At 38.9% G+C, this 18,268-nt stretch overlaps 1 protein-coding gene and 1 pseudogene across 4 annotated transcripts in view; one reads left to right on the top strand and one right to left on the bottom strand.

Annotated features, from left to right (window-relative positions):
• MDFIC (MyoD family inhibitor domain containing) overlaps positions 1-18,268 on the top strand; it is a 114,593-nt gene that overhangs the window by 83,171 nt on the left and 13,154 nt on the right. The gene's annotated exons all lie outside the window — the stretch shown is intronic.
• Positions 10,944-11,269, bottom strand: LOC126082080 (E3 ubiquitin-protein ligase RBX1-like; annotated as a pseudogene).

Raw genomic sequence — 18,268 nt, 5'->3', positions numbered from 1 at the left:
GTTATTACTTCATCCAGTTCAACCTAATCCTGTCCTTGGCCTGGCTGATGCCAGATTAAATGCTATGAACCTGACGAAGTTCTTCTTTATTATAAAACATACCCATGTGATGACAGTTAGTCTGCAGCTTCCTTTTATATGGTTCGTTGTCTGTATTAAAAGCCTCCTCTCATATTTAAGGTCCCAGATTTTCACTAGTGTATTCATATTCCTCTCCTCTATCTCTCCCTGCCCTTTAACAATTCTGAGTATTTAAAAACTCAAATCTACTATATACCTGTAGATAGATAGATAATTTTTTCCTGAATCCCTTTACCTTCTTATTTTAATTGCCCTGAAGTCTTAAATAAGGGAAATTCTGTGAGATGCCTCTGTGAAGCTGGCCGTGCTTATTCATAGAGATAAATTGAGCTGTAAATAGGAAATTGTGTGGAGAGTTACCGGTAATGAATAGAGGAAAGGATATTACATTTCGGCTACAGGTGTCTCAAACTCAACTGAGGTAAAAGCGTTAGGTTGGATCAAATGATATGTTAATAAATAGTCTGCATAGTTCTAGGTCAGTGACACTACTTTCCAAACTAATTAGATTGAAAAGGACATGATTGACACTTTAAAATGAGTTTGACATGTAAGCTGTATGGTCATCTCAGGAGCGTAGGTAGGCTCTTAACTAAACGGTCTCTCCAAGGAGTTGGGAAGGCAATGCAATTTTCTTTAGAGGCTCTTGGCTTCTAGGTGACTGGGTGAAATAATGCAAGTGAAATCTACTTGTTTTATACATTTGAATTTACTTATTACACCCCTAACCTCTTGTTTTCCATTGCATGTTTACTCGTTTTAATGTTAGAGAATGGTAGCATTTGCATATGAATCCAACTTGAAGTAGTTTATGGAATCTTTATAAAAATTTCCATTATTTTCTTACTTTAATGCTATGTCTGAGTGCAGCTTTATAAATAACATGAAAGAGGACAAAAATTAAGAGTACACCAGTGAGATACAGTTCTCCGCTCTTCCTCTTTCTCTCCCCCCATTCTCTCTCCCTCCCCATGTCCCTCTAATCACACACATACACTTGCACTTGTGACAGACCATAGATCTGATGAGGGAAGTCCCACATAGCCCTACTCCTATCACAAAAACTGCCCCAATTCAGCTGGGGACATGGGAAGTACGTCCTATCCACAGTGCTGCTACTAGGCTATAGAATTTCGCCAATGGAGGTTTCTTTTACTGCTTAAAATTCTGTTGTCCTATTTCATATTTCCTCAGAATTTTATCAAAATTATACTGCGTCATGTTTTTTTGCTGCTATTTAAGGTCGTGCCATAAAATTTTGTTGTTTCTTCTGACTTTTAGTTTTGAAGTTTACTTTCTGGCAGCGGTCTGTAATGAGCAAAAAACACTAAGCTGGTAGACAGCTAACTGGGGGATTTGAGTTTCTCTGGGCCTGATCTTTCTGCAAAATGAAGGGTTTATATTAGATGAACTTCAAAGTTTGGTTTGGCTCCGAGATTCTGCAATTCCCTTTTTACAGCAAAACTGCTTCACTATCAGGAAAGGTCTCTCGCTGTACAGAACATGTGATCCCTGGTTGAGGAGAAGTCTAAAATTTGCTGAGCAGAACAGGTCAACATTAGAAATGGTTTTGGTGAACAAGGATAGCATCTGGGTGACGCCAGTGGTTAAGTGCTCGGCTACTAACTGAAAGGCTGGCGTTTCAAATCCACCCAGAGGCACCTCGGAAGGCCTGTCGATCTACTTCTAAAAAATCAGCCATTGAAAATCCCATGGAGTACATTTGTACTCTGACACACACAGGGTTGCCATGAGTCAGAATCCACTGGACAGCACGTGGTTGATATATGAGAATAGTAGGTCTTGGACAAGAATGATTTGTTACACAAATAAAAACAGATAGGAGTTACTTTTTTTTTTTTTTAAGCAATAATAATAGGAGGATTTGATGGCTAACTTCTCAGTTTTTTCTTTTTCTTTCATATTTTTCTTAAGTCTACATCATTTATTCCTGGACTTCTGGCAGCAAACTGAGCAAACAACAAAATAATATTAACTGAAAAACCTCAAAAACAACTCACTCTGCCTGGCTGAATGATGTATAGTTTTTCTGGGTACACAGTGCTTGTGTTTGTGATTTTTATATTGCACATCAGTAATATTGACAAGTTAGACAGATATTTTTCTGGTTCAGATGATGGGATTAAATATTTAAATATTTCATACTGTTCCATTAAGAGTGCTAAGGGCCTTTCTGCTGCCCAAGCTTGGGAAACACTACTAAGACGTGGGCCATTGCTTAAGTAGAAGTAAGGATTGAACAAGCCACATGACTGAGTTTGCAGGATGACAGATGTTTTAGCATGTGTTTCACTGTGGGTTGTCTAAACCTGAGTGCAAATCGTCATACCATCATCACAGTCTCTTTTGAAGCTACATTGATGCACGTGGAGAGTGTCTTCAGTGCACCAGGCACTGTTCTACCTCCTCACTCACGTGAACTCGTTCAGTCCTCCCAACAACACTGTAATTCTCTTAAACCTAACTCTTAACTCTATGTAATTACCTAATTTTAGGTGAGGAAACTGAGGCACAAAGAGTTAAGTGAACCAACTGAAGTCAGTTGGTACATGTCACAATTGAGATTCAAGCCCAGACAGTCTGGCTCCAGAATCCATGTTCTTAACCACTGTACTATTTTGCCTTATTAAAGTTCTCTGAGAAAAACAGTAATTTACTGGCCAGTCTGATGTCACAGTGGATGCTGATGGTGTTACAACTGTAGGTAGACAGGAAACCTTCCTATCGATATACATTTCCCTTCTTGAAGCCCTTCCTACTAAAATTTCAAGAAGAGTTTTTACACCTGTGCTCTGTGTCAGTGATCCTACCACGCTAGACTATAAATTCCTTAAAAGACTAGAGGGTCTGAGTCACCGTCTTTTTGTTTTTTTTTTTTTTTTTAAATGTCCAGTGGCTCCCAGCACAATAGCTTTGTAGAATTTCCAGTGAGTTAATAAATGATCGTGTTGTATTCCAAACCACTTTATCCTCTTCTTCCTTGAAACTAGCGTGGGAAAAGAAAAGTGTGCTCAGATTCATTAAAAAGTGCTCTTTCCAAAAGTTCCTTTTATGCAATAGAGGGAAGAAAATGCCCATGTGGGAAAATGTTGTACATTTGATTTAAAGGTTATTAAATTAGTAGATTTCTACTTGTTTTGTATAATTAAATATTTTCATACATACTTTAGTTTTCTGATCGCATCACCCAGGTAGAGAATTTTAAGACTAAATGTTTAAGATTCTTGACCTTTGAAATAATTATAGTGTAATTTAGTATCATATAATATTCAAATTGCCAAGGGTTTTCATGAAACTCTAGTACGTTTTTCTTATCATAAAAAAAAAAATCCTAATGTATTTTAGGTGTGCCAGTTATAGTTACATATTTTTGAAAAAATTAAGTTTCAACCAAGATATTTTTGAAAGATATTTTATACTTTTCAGAAGTATTTGATATTATGGATTTAGTATTTATAGAGAAATGCACTTCCAATCCTAGCATCTCCTTGAGCATAAATGCCTAACAAGACAGTCAAGAGTGTTGTATACCTTGCAGTAGCAAGAATCAGTCTCATTTTTAATCACATAAAAACAGTATAGACTAGTGATTAGGGCACAGACCCTGGTGCCAGACTGCTTGGGTTCAAATACTGGCTTTATCATTTTTACAAATGTTGGCTGAACAGTGTTGTGTCCTTGGGAAAGTTACTTAATCTCTTCGTGCCTCAGTGTTTCATCTGTGAAATGGGGATATTATTAGCACCTACTTGGTAGGATTATTGTGAAGATGAGTTGAGTTGATACTGCATACTGCTTATAACATAGCCTGGCACAGATGAAGTGTTCTCTACATCTTAGCTGCTGTTATCATCATCATTACTAAGGAGCACTGAAGAGTGAGGAATGCTAGCTTCCCGGAGAAGGCAATGCCTGATGGATATCCCAAAGATAAGGAACAGTTAGTTAGGTTAGGGGGTTGAGAGTAAAGGGAGGCATTTTAGGCTGAAGGGGTCAAGTGAATTGATGTGTTTTGTTCAGAGAGCCATTAACAGTTTGCTGAGAAGCTGAATTATGAAAGATGAGAATGGAAGAATAGGAAAGGACCAATCCAGAGACCACCTTGGATGCCCTGCACTTCTGGGGTATGGCCCAGATTATATTGTTTCTCTGATGGGCATCATCTTATATACAGTATATACTACTTTGACAATTATATGTTCTCTTCTCCCCATAATGGAAAAATATCATAGTTAAAGTTATATAAAACCAGGTGCCCTCTCACCTGCCGTGAATACTGGCAATATTAAGCACCTGGCTCTGATTGTCTTTACACACTTGCATTTTGTTGTTGTTTGGTGCCTTTGAGTCAATTCTGACTCATAGCAGACAGAGTAGAACTGCCCCCTAGGATTTTCTTGGCCATAAGCTTTATGGAAGCAGATTGCTAAGTCTCTTCTCCCTCGAAGCCACTGGGTGGGTTTGAACCTCCAACCTTTCAGTTAGCAGCCAAGCACTTAACTGTTGAACCACCACAGCTCCTGAGTAACAAACTATTATCAAAAATAAAGTGATGAACTGGTTTCAGACTTGTTGAGCTTGGGATACTAACACTCTCACTGAGAGGCATTTGAACCTGTCGATGGACTTAAGCCAAGTACTTATTTTACTGGTCCTCTCCACTTCCCCTTCTTTCAACTATTCTTTTACCTCTGGGAACTTTCTCCGTCTCCCATTTAGATCCCTCCTTCCTCCCTATCATGGTGGGTTTTTTCTTGCATTCATAGCATAGCAGTCTCTTACAACAGCGTATCAGGAGAGTAGGACATAACTCTCACCAATATGAAGAACACAGCTATGCTTCTCTGGGAAACAGTCTAAGTGGGGCACAGCCTTCAAGGGGATGAGAAGGATGGTTTGAAAAGCCTACTGGTGATTCAGATACGCCCTGCCCTCTCTTTTTCTTGAGAACCCTGGTAAAATGGTGAAAGTATTTTTACTTGACCTCGTTACCTCCCCTTCACCTCCCTCTTCATTACCTACAAAGCCTAACCCAACTCCTTTCACTGGAAGTTGTGGTTTTACTACATTCTTAGAGGTCCCTACACACATGGTTATGCAATACATCTAAATACCTTTGCATGTTTTCTCCCCACAGCTTCCAATGTTCTCATAGCTTTCTTTACTTTCTTGACCTCTACACATTTTCCCAGCACTCATATCAAGTTTCATTTCCTGATGCTCCAATTTGGGCTAACTACTCCTCCTCCTATGGGTCCCCACAGCATCCCCCACATACAAAGTTATGTTGAAGTTTATCTGTTTTACCATCTGTCTTCTGGCATTCTAATGTAATCTTGTTAAAGACAAAGACTGTCTTACTTGTCTACTTGTCTTTTTATTTCCAGTAGCCAGCCCAGTGCTGGCTTATAATATGAGTTCAGTAAATGTTGAAGTGAGTACGGAGTATAAACTGGGGGACATGGGTACTTGTTCTTTAATATTCCATAAACATTGTGGTAGAAACCTCAAGAATGGTTAAAAGCCTCAAGGGAGAGACTATGGAGAGATAAAAAGGATTTCAAATGGTTAAAACTCAGGAAATACTCATGTTTGGGCTAAAAGAGGAGCCCTGGTGGCACAGTGGTTAAGAGTCTGGCTGCTAACCAAAAGGCCAGCAGTTCAAATCTACCAGCCACTCCTTGGAAACACTATGGGGCAGTTCTACTCTGTCCTATAGGGTTGCTATGAGTTGGAATTGACTTAATGGCAACAGGTTTGGTTTTTTGTTTTTGGGGGGGCCTAAGAAAAATTGAAAGAGACCCAGCAGGACTGGAACCCAGAGCTCTTGCCTCCCAACCTCAAGTTTTCTCGTTTTTCCATATGGTTTTCAGACAGCTAAAACCAAAAAACCATGCCCATTGCCATCAAGTCGATTCTGACTCATGGCAACCCCATGTGTTACAGAATAGAACTCCTCCATAGGGTTTTTTTCTTGGCTGTAATTTTTATAGAAGTAGTTCACCAGGGCTTTTCTTCTGCAGAGCCTCTGGGTGGGTTTGAACTGCCAACCTTTAGTTTAGCAGTTGATTGCAAACTCTTGTGCCACCCCGGGACATACACATTCCAAAATCCTAAAACCAGAAAAAAAAAAAAAAAAACTAGAGAGATGTAATTGAAACTCTCAGTTTCAGTAGTATAAAATCTTATATTCATTTTTTTCCCATAAAATCTTAACTAGTTTTGCCTATAATTATAGAAGTACTGGTATTTTAGTGGAAGAATGATAATAGGACTTTATGATGTAACTATAGTGTTATAATCAGAGCTTCCAGAAACAAATCAGAGCCTGTGAGTTTGGCAGAATATCTCACTGCATTCCTCAAAATACTTAATTTGCTTGGATGATATTTTGTTTTGTTTTGTTCTGTTCTGTTTTCTCAGGCACAGAGCCTTGTTCCGTGTCCGAATAATGGTGTGGGAGAAAGGTTTAGAATTCTGCTTTCCAAAGCAATAGTTGCCAGTCCATTGGAAAAGAGGATTTTAATAAATTTAACTGCTCAGCCAGCACACTAAATGCAACAACAAGGGAGATGTGTGTGTGCGTGTGTGTGTATGTGTGTGTGAGTGAATGAGAAGGGCAAACATGAGAGATGACTATGTTCAAGAATAACTCATTTTGCACATATAAATCATTGCTTTTTGTTCACTTGAAATATTTAATCAGCTGCTGTTAAAAACTGGAGACATTTGCCTATCAGAAGTACTCGTAAAGGGAAGATACTTCTCTACTCTAGGACTAAAAGTAGACATTTAAATACTTCTTTAGAGAGTGAGAGAATAGATTAACTCTGTTATTTGTGATCTATAGTAATTATTTTCATACCCATCCATTTGATAGAGAAGCAATGAAGAGATTTTACAAGGGTCTGTAATATGTACATAATTTAACCTTTAAAAGGTAGAGATGCCTCAAAATGTGCCTCAGATCTCAGAGGTCTGTTCTGATAATAGCTGAAGTTTTTGCAAGTTGTCTGAGTAGATAGAAGCTGTCAGCTCTGTATGGACCCCCTCTCTGCTTTGGTTTTGTAGACAAGCTATCTCTTGCCCTGCTCTTCCGATTTAAATTAGTTTAGCATTCACTCAGGAGTTGGGTGGGGAGGAAATGAAACAATAGAGATATGGATAGATTGGCCAGGAAGCTTTAGGGTGTGGAGTTGTGAGGTGAGACTATTTAGAAACGTTTCAAAATAATAAGCTAAATGGGAAGAATTGAATAAATGTTATAACCCTACCACGTTGTTAATTTTTTTATAGAGTGATGAAACATTTAAGTAGTGTTTGTATTAGGTCAGATGGCAATAAGCAGATACAGTAACCAGCCCTCTCTAGGATAGAAGTTTGTTTTCAATCCAAGAGCTGTGTAAAGTGCGGGCTGTGGAATATCTGGATTTCTTCAGGGGTTCAGGATTGAGTAAGGGACCATGGCACAGGGCTAAAGCTGGGTATACCTGGGACCACAGTTAGATATACAACCTAGGCAAGACTGTCATTAATTTTCTCATTCAGTTAGTTGGGAAAATGAACAATTAGGAGATCAGGAGGAATAGCTGAATGTAGTACAGGGCTGATCACGAGTTTCAAATGATGAGAACACAATCCAAGTAGAGTTCCAAAATGCATTTGGAGTTATAAAACTGGAGCTTGGGAGAAGGAGTTAAAGCCAGATATACTCATTTATATTTGTTCTCTTACAAGGAATATTTAACTATGAATCTGGATAAGTTTTCATAAGTTGAGATTTAAGAGGCAAGTCAGATGGCTGAGAACTGAGTGACTCAGGGATCACGGGATGCTGGCCAGTTTAATGGAGTAGTGTGTGAGTTCAGCTTGAGTGCTTGGGAGACAATCCCATGGAAAAGTTCAGACTTCCCTCCAGAGGTGGTGTCAGATAGACAGATTGTTGGAGTAAGGCCATGACACTGATACGGTAGCCTGGGGAAGAGGTCAGAGTGCAAAGGGAAGGAAGAGGAAGATTATCTGGCTGAGGAAATCAGTAAGAGAAATGAGAGGAGAAACAAACTGAAGAAGGTGATGTCCCAGGGACTGGAAGAGTCAGATGTGGGTTGTGGAATATGATGAAACACAACTGATGGTAACATTCTTGGAAAGGCCAGAGTTCAGGGTAGATGTGGGGATCTGGTTTTGTTTGTTTCGAGATGGGAAAGACTGGAGTATGTTTATATTTGGATGGAAAAGATTCAGGAGGGAGGGAAAGTTTGAAGCTATAGGGGGATAATGATACCTTCTTGACCAGCCAGCATATAGTTTCTTTAAAGCTTAAATTTAGAGTTCAATACACTGAGCCATGTGAATGCACATCCATTATCAAAGCTAGAGAATTGAGCCACCAGAGACACATTTACTGAATTGTTATCCTAGATCACTCCACTCTGTATGTGTGTGTCAACAGATTAATCCTACAAGCTTGTTGAGTAGCCTCTATGGGATAACTGGGTATGAGGAAATGTGCTCTTTGGTGATTAAAAAGCCTCTCTCAAGTTCTCACTCCCTCCTCATTCCATGTGCACTAATTGCATTCACTTTGACCGGAAGGCATTGGCAGTGCAGGCACGTACGGTTCTGAGTTTCAAATTTCTGACTTGTGTTTTGAACCACAAGTTGATAGCTTCTTATACTTTAGATTGATAACTCATCGCTTCAGAGTCAACTCTGATTCATAGCGACCCTACGTTGCAGAGTAGAACTGCCCCATAGGGTTTTCCAGGATGTAGTCTCTACTGAAGCAGTTTGCCACATCTTTCTCTCACAGAGGGGCTTGGAGATTCAAACTACGGACCTTTTAAACATAGTATTTCATATAAAAAAAGGAAAAACACAGATAAGTAAACAGTTAAAGAATTAGAAAAAGAGTGTAGGAAAGATGAGAAAGGAAACTGCTGCATAATCCAGAAAAATGGCAAAAAGTAGGTTAATTTTAAGGTGTATTTAAAGCAAACTTATATTTGAATGTGGTCTATTCTTCACTGAATGACTATCACAGCAAAAGGCTTGAAAATTAAGACCTCACCTATAATAAACTGGGGGGTTGATAATTGTGATGGTACCATACACAGTAATTCTGATCATTTTGGTGTCAGGGACTTCTTTGAGAATCTGACAAAAATTATAGTTTCTCTTCGCCCAAGAACTCTATTCCTGAACTTGGCAGGTAAGTTTTTAAGATAAGTAGGAAGGGAATCCTGTTAGCACTTGTGTTATTCCTAGAGGTAGCCAAAGGTATTGAATTCCTTCAGACATCTCATTCTGAAACCCAGCATCTCTATGAACTGGACAGTGAATGTAATGCAAGTAATGCAGGGCCTAATGAGGCATTGCAAGGCTTTTGATTTTGCACCAAGTGATCTGGGAAGCCAGTGACAGGTTTTGAACAGGTGGCTGACACAATCTGACTTGGCCTGTTTAATTATCATCCTGCCTTTTGTGCTGAGAGTAGACTACAGGTATGCAAGGGCCAAAGAAGGGAGTCCTGCTGTGTGGCTATTGCAGTAATTCAGATGGGAGGTGATGGGTTTGGGTCAAGGTGGAGAAAGTGAAATGTTGTTCCAGATGGGTGTATTTTGAAGGTAGAGTAGCAGGATTTACTAATGGATGGGTGGGATTGCAGTGCGAGAGAAAGATAGGGGTTAAGGACAGTTCCAAGTTTTTTTGGCCTAAGCAGTTGAAAGTATGCAGTTGCCAGTAACTGAAATGGGGAGATTGTGGGAAGAATGGGTTTATGGATGAAGATTAAGAGTTTGGCTTTGAACCTGTTGGGTTTGAGATGCCCATATATCCAAATGGTGCTGTGAGACTGGTGGTTAGATATGGGATCCTGGAGTTCAGAGGAAACATCTGCAGTCTGAGACACAGAAGGTACAGTGAATGCAATCATCTAGGGCAGAGGCCTTCAATCTGGCATCTGGATATTTGGAGTAAAACCTCTGGGCAAAAGAAATAAGAAGTAAATACTATTCTGGGCCTTACCCCCCGAAATTCTCAATCATTTGGAATTGAGTGGGGTCAAGGCATCAGCATTCTTTAGACGTTCCCCATGTGATCCTGATAGGCTTCCAGGGTTAAGATCTACTACCCAGGAGGGAGATAGAGTGGAGTACTCCAAAAACTGAGCTTTGGACCACCCCAATATGTAGAGGTCAGAAAATGAAAAGGAACCATGAGAACAGTGAGGATGAGTAGCAGCTGATGGAGAAGGAGCCAGTAAAGAGGAGCAGCTTGTTAAGAAAGTGTTTCACCAAGTGAAAGAAGTGTTTCAAGATAGAAGGAGTAATCATGTGTCAAGTACAACTGAGAGTCAAGTAAGATCAGTGAAAAGTGATTGCTGAAATTGTCATGTGGAAGTCACTGGTAATCTTCTAATTTTGGTGCTGTGGATAAAAGTCTGATTGAAGTGGGTTCTAGAGAGAATAAAAAAAAATAGGAAGAGAGAAATTGAAGATTGAAAGTCTAGGCTACTCTGTTGAAGGAGTTTTTCTGAAGTGGGCAAGAGGGGAGGGGATCCATTGTAAACTGTCTTGATGTGCTTATTTATATACATCTTAACCTCCCTCCTGGATTTTGGATCATTACAAGAAAGGGGTCATGCTTTGAGAACATTATCTCTTTTTTAGACTTCAACCAGACTTTATTTGGCATAGAATACAATATGGCTGCATGAACAGCAAACTAAAAATACAAAGCAGAAAAGACATGGTTCTATCTTATTTATAATTAAGTAACAGAAGGGCAAGTCATTAAATGAATAACAGAACAGTTAAGCTTGGTAGAAGAATTCACTTTTTCTACTGTCCATACTTTTGAAATTCTCACTCTCTGTTGTCCAGTGGACACACCTGCCGTGTTTTGAGCCAGCAAGAGATGCAGTGGGAATGAAAAGCATGGTTACTGACTCCCCAGGCAATGGTACACTCTTCTGAAGTAGCAGATGCCTGGTTAGCTTGACCTTCTATGCAGTGATCCATAATGTGGTCTCTGCAGATGGCACAGTTATCAACCACAACATCCAGGCACAGAGGGCTACCGCATTCCACTTTTTCACTTCAAAGTGCTCCTCGCCTGCACTGCTGTTGGTGCAGCTCAGGGTATCCATATCTATCGCAGCCACCATTTTTTGAGAACATTATCTTTTACAGTGTCTGCTTCAGTATGGTACCTTAGACATCAAAGGCACTTTCTATTTATTTCAGCAGAAATTGTTTAAGTGACCTAAAGGATTTGACACAGTAAATTTATAGCTTTGGAAACCTTCCATCTAAGAAAATATTTTATCATTTGGAATGATGTTAAATGTGCTAAAAGTTTCCATTCATTTTGAAAGGATTTCAAAAAATTATTTCATAGTTACAATAATAGCACAGACACTGCATAATACTACAATTCAAAGGAGGAAGTTTTTGGGAAAAGATACAGAATAGGCAGGATGTTTTGAATCTTCTGACAAAAACTGGCTCATGACTCATGAGTCTCTTGAAGTTTATAAAGAGTATACAGAGAGAAAAATAGTATGAGAATGTTTTTCATTGAATATAATTTTTATCTTAAAATATTTGAGTGAACCACATACAGTAAAAGTTGATCTTAGATACTTACAACAAATAAAAACATTATGTTTTGTATTTCACTTTAGCCTAAATTTTACCACCTTAGCTAAAGTATTTCACCCTTAGGAATTAAGTTCCATTTTAGAGGATAGTGGAGTAAACGTATTTAAATCAGCTGTTGAACTAAAGAAATATACTGATGTGATACATACCCTGGTGGTGTAGTGGTTAAGTGCTACAGCTGCTAACTAAAAGGTCAGCAGCTCAAATCTACTAGGCGCCCTCCTTCGAAACTCTATGGGGCACTTCTACTCTGTCCTATAGGATCACTGTGAGTCAGAATTAACTCGACAGCAATGGCTTTGCGTTTTTTGGTTACATACCTTTAATTCATATCTGGATGCTGTGTGGTCTGCTTATTGGCAATCTGGAGGAAGGGGAAAGTATAATGTTAAGCCTAGGCAGGCTGGATTATATTCATGTTTATTTTTAACTAAAACTTTATGATGCTGTGTTCTCTTATTTTTTATTGTTGTCTTTCGTGCCTTCATCTTAAATATCCTGATTGTTTTTTTGTTTTGTTTTTTCCCTACATGGGGTTGCCATGGGTCTAAACCGGCTAGACGGCAACTGTTGGAGTCCCTGGGTAGGGCAAACGGTTAATGCACTCAGCTGCAAAGGTTGGCAGTCCAGGTCCATCAGAGGCACCTCGAAAGAAAGGCCCGGTGATCTATTTCTGAGAAATCAGCCATAAAATCCTGTAGAGCACAGTTCTACTCTGACACTCATGGGGTTGCTATGAGTCGGAATCGACTAGACAGTAACTGGTTTTAGTGTTTCATTACTACATTCTTTTGAGGCATAAGTTGCCAAAATTTAATTTTGGGAAAATTAACCTTGAACATGGACTTTTTAAAAAAGAAGAGAAGATTCTGTAGGAACAGGAACCAAAGGATGTCGCCTAGCCTAGGGCTATGTCTGTTTTTCATTAATCAAAGGCGCTTCCATCTTTAAAGATCTGTCCTGCAAGTCCAGAGTTTTGGTGTCTCCTCTTGGTTGTTATTTCATAGTACATCCTTCTGTCTGTCAGTCTCCCTCTCTCTTTTTCTCTTCCCACCTCTCTCCCTCATTTCTCATTCTTTCCTCCTCTTCTTTGGTTTTTTTCTTACTTTCTTCCCCACCCCCCTCTTTACCCTCTTTCAGTTAGAATGACTTCTAATCTTTCAGTTAGATTGTAATTTAGAGGAAGGAAAGATGGTGATGATTCATGACATTTTCAATAACGTTTTATCCTCTTTTCAGGTAGTTTTAGTCTTAGTCTGTTAAGTCTGTGAGTGTGGCTACACAGCTTTGAAAAAAAGAGCTCCAACATCTCCATATAGGACCCAAGACTTTTTCAACAATGATTTTTTCCCCTAGATTGAATAAGAGTCTCATATTTGAATTGATTTTTTTCAGAATATATACTTAGCTATTTATTGTTGTTATTGTTAAATACATTCCCAGTGACCCTGCCTGACTCCCAAATGAAATTGAAGTAATATAGAAATAGTAGTTTCTCTCAGAAGTATTTTCAATAACTTTAATACCTGCATGTAGCATTAAAATATTATAGTTTTGAGAACCTTTATAATTAATATTTATAACTCTCAGCTAAAACAATATGAAATAGGATAGAGGGGAGTCCATGCTATACACTTGTTAAATTTATGAACAACTCTTACAAAGTGAGATATTCTTAAATTCAACTTAAGATTTAAGTTGAATTCAGTAGGAAACTATTTGAAAGATTCACCTCTGGTCCTCCAGCTTTAGCTTTGAGGGTTCCTGACTTGGATGAGGAAAAAAAAAGATACAGCTTTAATTTTACTAACCTCTAAACTCTACATGAAATTTAGGCTTAAGCTCAATTATAAACGTAGGCAGCAGACTTCCGTGGCATTAGTAGTCCCTGTGACTTTGATATTTCCATATTATGATTATTGCAAAGATCTTGAAAAGTTGTTACGTTAATCGCTGCTTTAAAATTACAATAGTTACCAGATTACCACTAGATCTTATTATTAATGTGTTAATTAAGAAACATATATGTATTGTACCTCAATTTTTAATATTATAACTATTTCAGTGTAATTCATGTGCTTTGAAATCCTATGTATTTTATTTATTTAAAAATATTGTTTTGTGTTCATGACACGTAAAAGCTGAGTCCCTCTAGCTCCCTTTGTAGCCTAAGTAATCTTTGAAGGAAAAAGAGAACAGCCAAGAAGAACCTATGGGGCAGTTCTGTTCTGTCACATGGCTCCCTATGAGTTGGAATCAGTCAACCCAACAACACATATTGATCTGATAAGAATAAAGTAGGTATTGAAATTTCTACCTTAAAAGTTATTAGCCTATCATATTCCTGGAAACCCTGGTGGCATAGTAGTTAAAAGCTATGGCAGCTAACCAAAAGGTCATCAGTTTGAAGCCACCAGGCGCTCCTTGGAAACTTTATGGGGCAGTCCTACTCTGTCCTGTAGGGTTGGTATGAGTCGGAATCAACTCGATAGCAATGAGTTTTTTTTTTTTTAATCATATTCCTAAGTAACTCTTGTTTTGATATTGATATTTTAAAGACATACTTTTACCAATATACAATCAGCAATATCAGGATCCAGGAGAATGAAGAAAATTTACTTCATGTTTTCTACATGCCAGAATTTGGGGTATCTTAATCTAAATCTCTAAAAATAAGTACTGGAGAAAACAGGAAATGCCTTGAAGTTAACAACATAGTGAAGGATATTTTTCAGGGCTCTCAAGCAAATTTTTCAATAGAATCTTAATTGATATTCATCATAGCGTGGTCTCAGGCCACCTTTCCAAGCACAGGACACTGGTAATTTGTACCGGCTTCCTTACTTCTTGTATACTTGACCAGAGGGAAGATGGAAAGTGGTGGACATTCTCTCAAGTAAATGTAGAAGGCAATTAGAAGAATAGAACTGAACAATTTGCTCAGGGAAGTTAACCATGTTTTTCATTTTGAAGGAGAAAAAATATTCATACAAATAAATAGTAGTTGTCTCTTAGAAAATTGAGAAATCCAGGGACTTGTACAGAATGTAAATATTATTGAAAGAAAAGAGCAAAATGGATTAATATACTAGTTTTCCAAAGACATATTAAACTTGCTTAAATTTCTACTCTGACTGCTCTTGGGAAATCAAACTGGAGGAACTGGACCTCTTGGGGAATAATATCCCTATAAAGTAACATAATTTAAAGTTGACACTGAAAGTTGAAGTTTATTTTTCTCCTAATAATTATGCTCAGTGAGGGATGCAGAAATTCATTTTGGAATGACAGAAAAGTAGTTATTTTAGAGAGAACATTTCAACATCTGTAGTAGATATCTCCTAGAGAATGTGTTCTGTGGAGTGACAGGAAAAGTTAGAGTAAAACCAAAAGTAATCTTTACCTCAGACCATACAAATGAATTGCATCGAGTGTACAGATATTTATTAAGGGTCTCCTGTGTGTCCAGCCCTGTGTGCTAGGTTCTGTAGGGGAGTTTCCTTCTGTTTTGTAGTCAAGTCAGAAATAAGTATGAATCTCTATTGGCTCCTGAACCCTGATGGACCATGCCACAAAAAAAAAGTATACAAACACACACAGATATTCTTAGTAGAAATACAGCCAGAATTCTCCTTAGAAGTGAGGATGGTGAGACTTTGACTTGCTTACTTTGGATATGTCATCAGGAAAGACCAGTTGCTAGAAAAGGACATCATGATTGGTAAAGTGAAGAATTAGCAAAGGGGAAGGAGGCCCTTGGTGAGATGGATTGACTCAGTGACTGAAGCAATGGACACAAACACACCATCTATCATGAAGATGGTGCAAGACAGGAAAATGTTTCATTCTTTTATATATAATGTCACTATGAGTCAGAGCTGACTTGACAGCAACTAACAACAACAACAGTACATATATTATATATTGCCCCATTCCGGAATACATTTTCTTCCTTATCCAGATTTGGGTCTCTTGAAACCCCTAACTTGCTTGTTACCCTGTCATCCTGGTACACTTTCCTTTCAGAACCAAAAACCTAGCTCATCTTTTTAACTTTTGTCTATTCCAAGGACCTGAACACTACTCAGGAAAACTGGAAGGAAGACCATAAAAATTGATGCCACTACACGTGTGTGCTCTCTGGCCTCAAATGGATTGTCAAAATCCCTTAGCAAATCTTCCCTATGTCCCTGATTCATTCAACAAATGATTATTGAGCACTTCCTGTGTGGTAGGCACTCTTGTTACTGGGATACAGCAGTGGACAATGCAGATGAACAGACCTGCCCTCTCCCATTTTCCACAGGGCTATTTCATATGGTTATTACTCTTTAAAGGAAGCACACCACAACTTTCCCTCACAGTCCACAGGAACAGAGGCCATCCAGCATCTCCTGAGGGTCTATCCACCCCTAGCCCCACCCACAAATTTACCTAAACTTCAATCCATTTTTACTGCCCTTTTCAAAGGAAGAGCTCTCTCTGTTACATGGATCCTGCAATCCATTTACTCCATGGAATATCCCTTTCCATCTGCGTTTTAGCCCTTTCCTAAGATGAATAAACATATGCAAGTCTTTCTAAAAATGTATGTGTTGCGTATGTGTGTGTCTGTGTGTATATGTCCTCTTTGACTCTGTATCCCTTTGGAGTTTTCTCTCAGGTTTTCTCTTCCCTTCTGTCTTAGTCATCTGGTGCCGCTATAGCGGAAATACCGCAAGTGGATGGCTTTAACAAAGAGAAATTTATTTTCTCACAGTCTGGAAGGCTAGAAGTCCAAATTCAGGGCGTCAGCTCCAGGGAAAGGCTTTCTCTCTCTGTCAGCTTTGGAGGAAAGTCCTTCTCATCAATCTTCCCCAGGACTAGGAGCTTCTCTGTACAGGAACCCTGGGTCCAAAGGACGGGCCCTACTCCTAGTGCTTCTTTCTCAGTGGTGTGAAGTGCCTAACTCTCTGCTTGTTTCCCTTTTATCTCTTGAGAGATAAAAGGTGGTACAGGCCACACCCCAGGGAAACTCGCTTTACATTGGATCAGGGATGTGACCTGGTACAATCCCACCCTAATCCTCTTTAACATAAAATTACAACCACAAAATGGAGGACAACCACAGAATACTGGGAACCATGGCCTAACCAAGTTAATACACACATTTTCAGGGGGACATAATTCAATCCATGACACCCTCACAGATAAATTTCTTGAGAGGATACCTGCATTTGTGGTCTTTACTTCCTCACTTTGCAATCACTCAGCCCACTGCCAATCATTTCCATTCTAATCACATCACTGAAATTTCTCTGACTAAACTGAGCATCTGACAGCCTCTCCTTGAAATACTATTTCCTCTAGCTTCCCCGACATCCCCTTCTCCTGGAGTTTCTACTCCCATTAGTCTCCTGTGCCTACTCCTCTTCCTCAGTCCTAAAATATTAGTGTTCCTTTGTGATCCTTCTCTTTTCACTCTGTATATTCTCTTCAGGCAATTTAGTAGTTTTACTCATTATTAGAGCTTCAACTACTGCCTGACTCTGTAGCCCAGATCTAAGTAACTCCCAAGCTCTAGACCAGTATTTCCAGTTGCCTCTTGGACATCGCTTTCTGAGTATCCTCAGACTTAACATGTCTCACATTCAATATGTTTTAAAACCAAACTCTTTATCTTCCTATTATTTCTTCCCTTGGCAAGTGACTCCTGAAATAAGGGAGTCACACTTGACTCTTGCCTTTTCATAACTGTTCATCCAGTGTCTTATCAGCTTGTGCTCCTTCTACCTCCTTTATATTCCTGAAAGTCATCCTGCCTGATCCCACTGACACTATATTATTATCACTGCATGGTGCCCCTGTCTCCTTATTTCTTAAATGGAAAATTGAAGGCTTTCTGCCTCGTTCTCCCACCCCAACAGTATTGAACCACTTCCATCTTTAAAGCTACCATATCCTTGCCTCTGTATTTTTGTATTAGCCTTCCCGTTGCCTGGAACCATCTACGCTTTCTCTTCATGTGACTTATGCTTCATCTTTAAAACATAACTCAGAAATCATCCTGACACCTTGCTTCACCTCGCACACCCTCTTCCCAACCCCTCAGAGTTCCATCTTAAAGTCTGCACTGAATATTGCATATTCCTTCCATTTGTACCTCAGTTACCTCATCTGTAAAAGGGAGCCAATAACAGTACCTGCCTTATAAAATTGTTATGATAATTAAATGAATAAATATCTGCAAACTGCTTAGAGCAATACCTGGAACATAGAAAGCTCTGCGTAACAGGTTGTTAAATAAAATAATAATAAAACATGGAGGCAATATATCTTGGTAATGAGGAGATAGGCTTTGGAGTCACACACACCAAGATTTGAATCTTGAAATTTCCTCTTAGTAGTTATGCACCTCAGGCCTGTTATTTAAACTTTTTGAATCTCTGGTTTCTCATGTAGAAAATGGCCCAATGCCCACCTTAAAGGATTATCCCTGATGAAGAGATAATGCCTCTGAGTCA

Source organism: Elephas maximus, chromosome 8 (assembly GCF_024166365.1).
Source record: "Elephas maximus indicus isolate mEleMax1 chromosome 8, mEleMax1 primary haplotype, whole genome shotgun sequence".
Classification (NCBI taxonomy): Eukaryota; Metazoa; Chordata; class Mammalia; order Proboscidea; family Elephantidae; genus Elephas; species Elephas maximus.
The sequence above is the reverse complement of the archived record's forward strand: the minus strand, read 5'-3'. Positions and strand labels throughout refer to the sequence as shown.